At 42.6% G+C, this 4,706-nt stretch overlaps 1 non-coding gene across 1 annotated transcript; it reads right to left on the reverse strand.

Annotated features, from left to right (window-relative positions):
- Window positions 1-257: 257 nt before the first annotated feature.
- Window positions 258-330, reverse strand: Trnaa-cgc (transfer RNA alanine (anticodon CGC)). Its single transcript has one exon. It is a non-coding gene; the product is annotated as a tRNA-Ala (tRNA).
- Between the last annotated feature and the right edge of the window lie 4,376 nt (window positions 331-4,706).

Below are 4,706 nucleotides of genomic sequence, written 5' to 3' on the forward strand. Positions count from 1 at the left end.
GACTTAAAGCCAGATCGCCACATTGGCTGCAATTCTCTTTTAAACGGTTACATTTATTGTCTGAAAAGCTATGTCGCGTGCTGCGGTATAGTAGTATATTAGCGTTTAACGTCCCGTCGACAGCGAGGTCATTAGAGATAGAGCGCATGCTCGGGCGAGGGAAGGATGGGGAAGGAAATCGACCGTGCCCTTTCAAAGCAACCATCCCGGCATTTGCCGAAGCGATTTATGGAAGTCACGGAAATCCTAAATCAGGATGGCCGGAGACGGGATTGAACCGTCGTCCTCCCGAATGCGAGTCCAGTGCGCTAACCACTGCGCCACCTCGCTCGGTAGCTCCGGTATGCGAAGACGCTAAAAGCACCATAGGAGAACACAGAAGAAGCCCCTAAGTTGATATAATAGCCAGTAAGAAGCAGTACAATTCAAGTTTTAGTTATCGATTATTGACTTCTTAGCCTTACTTGGTTCCTTGGACATGAGCTAAGACCTTAAGATTTTGCATGAATGGCGGACTAGCAGCCGCGTTGCACGGGAGAATGTGAACTGTGTTCATATGTAGTAAAAACAGAAGAAATCCGTCCGTTTTCGTCATTCGTTATCGAATCGACTCAAAGCCATATCGTCATATTGGCCGCTCTTCTCTCTCGAACGGTTACATTTATCGTCTGCAAAGCTATGTCGCGTGCTGCGGTATGCGGAGACACTAAATGCACCATAGTAGTTGATGTAATTGCCAGTAAGAAGCAGTACAATTCAAGTTTTAGTTAGCGATTATTGACTTTTTAGCCGGCTTTGGTAGCTTGGACATGAGCTAGGACCTTAGGATTTTGCATGAGAGGAGGACTAGCAGCCGCGTTGCACGAGAGAATGTCAAAACTGGTCATATGTAGTAAAAACCTGAAAAATCCGTCCGTTTTCCTCCTTTGTTATCGAATCGACGTATAGCCAGATCTTCACATTGACCGTTCTTCTCTCTGAAACTGTTACATTTATAGTCTGCAAAGCTATGTCGCGTTCTGCGGTATTCGGAGACACTAAAAGCGTCATAGTAGATCAAAGAAGAAACTTCTAAGTTGATGTAATAGCCAGTAAGAAGCAGTAAAATTCAAGTTTTAGCTATCGATTATTGACTTATTAGCCGGCTTTGGTGCCTTGGACATGAGATAGGACCTTAAGATTTTGAATGAAAGGAGGACTAGCAGACGCGTTGCACGGGAGAATGTGAAAAGTGTTCATATGTAGTAAAAACCTAAGAAATCCGTCCGTTTTCCTCATTTATTATAGAATAGACTTAAAGCCAGATCGTCACATTGACCGCTATTCTCTCTCAAACAGTTACATTTATCGTCTGCAAAGTTATGTCGCGTGCTAAGGTATGCGGAGACGCTATATGCACCATAGTAGAACACAGCAGAAGCTTCCAAGTTGATGTAAAAGCAAGTAAGAAGCAGTAGAATTCAAGTTTTAGTTATCGATTATTGACTTTTTAGCCGGCTTTGGTGCCTTGGACATGAGCTAGGACCTAAAGATTTTGCATGAAAGGAGGACTAGCAGATGCGTTGCACGGAAGAATGTGAAAGGTGTTCATATGTAGAAAAAACCTCAGAAACCCGTCCGTTCTCGTCATTTGTTCTCGAATCGAGTAAAAGCCAGATCGCCACATTGGCCGCTATTCTCTCTGAAACGGCTACATTCATCGTCTGCAAATCTGTGTCGCGTGCTGCGGTATGCGGAGACACTAAAAGCACCATAGTAGAACACAGAAGAAGCTTCTAATTTGATGTAATAGCCTTTAAAAAGCAGTTCAATTCAAGTTTTAGCTATCGATTATTGAATTTTTACTCTTCTTTGGTGCCTTGGACATGAGCTAGGACCTTAAGATTTTGCATGAAAAGAGGACTAGCAGCCGCGGTGCACGGGAGGATGTGAAAAGTGTTCATATACAGTAAAAACCTGAGAAATCCGTCCGTTTTCGTCATTTGTTATAGAATCGACTAAAAGCCAGATCGTTACATTGGCCGCTCTTCTCTCTGAAACGGTTACATTTATCGTCTGAAAACCTATGTCGCGTGCGGCGGTATGCGGAGACACTAAAAGCACCATAGTAGAACACAGATGAACCTTCTAAGTTGATGTAATAGCCAGTAAGAAGCAGTACAATTCAAGTTTTAGTTATCGATTATTCACTTTTACCCGTCTTTTTGGCCTTGGACATGAGCTAGAATCTTATGATTTTGATACAAAAATGAGGTCTAGCAGCCGCGTTGCACGGGAGAATGAGAAATGTGTTCATATGTAGTAAAAACATGAGAAATCCGACCGTTTCCGTCATTTGTCATCGAATCGACGTAAAGCCAGATCGTCACAAAGACCGCTATTCTCTCTGAAACAGTTACATTTATCGCCTGAAAGCTATGTCCCGTGCTGCGGTATGCGGAGACACTAAAAGCACCATAGTATAACACAGAAGAAACTTCTAAGTTGATGTAAAAGCCAGCAAGAAGCAGTACAATTCAAGTTTTAGTTATCGATTATTGACTTCTTAGCCTTACTTGGTTCCTTGGACATGAGCTAGGACCTTAAGATGTTGCATGAATGGCGGACTAGCAGCCGCGTTGTACGGGAGAATGTGAACTGTGTTCATATGTAGTAAAAACAGAAGAAATCCGTCCGTTTTCGTCATTCGTTATCGAATCGACTCAAAGCCAGATCGTCACACTGGCCGCTCTTCTCTCTTAAACGGTTCCATTTATCGTCTGCAAAGCTATGTCGCGTGCTGCGGTATGCGAAGACACTAAAAGCACCATAGTAGAACAGAGAAGAAGCTTCTATGTAGATGTAATAGCCAGTTAGAAGCAGTACAATTCAAGTTTCAGCTATCGATTATTGACTTTTTACCCTTCTGTGGTGCCTTTCACATGAGCTAGGACGTTAAGATTTTGCGTGAAAGGCGTACTAGCAGCCGCGTCGCACGGTAGAATGTGAAAAGTGTTCATATTTAGTAAAACCAGGAGAAATCCGTCCGTTTTCGTCATTCGTTATCGAATAGAATTAAAGCCAGATCGTCACATTGGACGCTCTTCTCTCTGGAACGGTTACATTTATCGTCTGCAAAGCTATGTCGCGTGCTACGGTATGAGGAGACACTATATGCACCATAGTAGAACACAGAAGAAACTTCTAAGTTGATGTAAAAGCCAGTAAGAACCAGTACAATTCAAGTTTTAGTTACCGATTATTGACTTTTTTTCCTTCCTTGGTTCCTTGGACATGAGCTAGGACCTTACGATTTTACATGAATGGCGGTCTAGCAGCCGCGTTGCACGGGAGAATGTGAACTGTGTTCATATGTAGTAAAAACAGGATAAATCCGTCCGTTTTCGTCATTCGTTATCGAGTCGACTCAAAGCCAGATCGTCACATTGGCCGCTCTTGTCTCTGGAACGGTTACATTTATCGTCTGCAAAGCTATGTCGCGTGCTGCGGTATGCGGAGACACTAAAAGCACCATAGTAGAACACAGAAGAACCTTCTAAGTTGATGTAATAGCCTGTAAGAAGCAGTACAATTCACATTTTAGCTATCGATAATTGACTTTTTACCCTTCTTTGGTGCCTTGGACATGAGCTAGGACCTTAAGATTTTGCATGGAAGGAGGACTAGCAGATGCTTTGCACGGAAGAATGTGAAAGGTGTTCATATGTAGAAAAACCTGAGAAACCCGTCCGTTTCCGTCATTTGTTATCGAATCGACATAAAGGGATCGTCACATTGGCCGCTATTCTCTCTGAAACGGTTACATTTATAGTATGCAAAGCTATGTCGCGTTCTGCTTCTAAGTTGATGTAATAGCCTTTAAAAAGCAGTACAATTCAAGATTTAGCTATCGACTATTGACTTTTTACCCTTCTTTGGTGCCCTGGACATGAGCTAGGACCTTAAGATTTTGCATGAAAGGAGGACTAGCAGCCGCGTTGCACGGGAAAATGTGTAAATGTGTTCATATCTAGTAAAAACCTGAGAAATCCGCCCGCTTTCGTCATTTGTTATCGAATCGACTTAAAGCCAGATCGTAACATTGGCCGCAACTCTCTCTGAAACGGTTAAATTTATCGTGTGAAAAGCTATGTCGCGTGCTGCGGTATGCGGAGACACTATATGCACCATAGTAGAACACAGCAGAAGTTTCCAAGATAATGTAATAGCCAGTAAGAAGCAGTAGAATTCAAGTTTTAGTTTTCGATTATTGACTTTTTAGCCGGCTTTGGTGCCTTGGACATGAGCTAGGACTTTAAGATTTTGCATGAAGGTAAGACTACCGGCCGCGTTGCACGGGAGTATGTGAAAGGTGTTCATATGTAGTAAAAACCTGAGAAATCCGTCCGTTTTCGTCATTTGTTATCGAATCGACTCAAAGCCAGATCGTTACATTGACCGCTCTTTTCTCTGGAACGGTTACATTTATCGTCTTAAAGCTATGTCGCGTTCTGCGGTATGCGAAGACACTAAAAACACCATAGTAGACTACACAAGAAGCTTCTAAGTTGATGTAAAAGCCAGTAAGAAGCAGTACATCAAAATTTAGTTATCGATTATTAACTTTTTTGCCTTCCTTGTTGCCTTGGACACGAGCTAGGACCTTAAGATTTTGCGTGAAAGGCGTACTAGCAGCTGCGTCGCACGGGAGAATGTGAAAAGTGTTC

Source organism: Schistocerca gregaria, unplaced genomic scaffold (genome assembly GCF_023897955.1).
Source record: "Schistocerca gregaria isolate iqSchGreg1 unplaced genomic scaffold, iqSchGreg1.2 ptg000097l, whole genome shotgun sequence".
Classification (NCBI taxonomy): domain Eukaryota; kingdom Metazoa; phylum Arthropoda; class Insecta; order Orthoptera; family Acrididae; genus Schistocerca; species Schistocerca gregaria.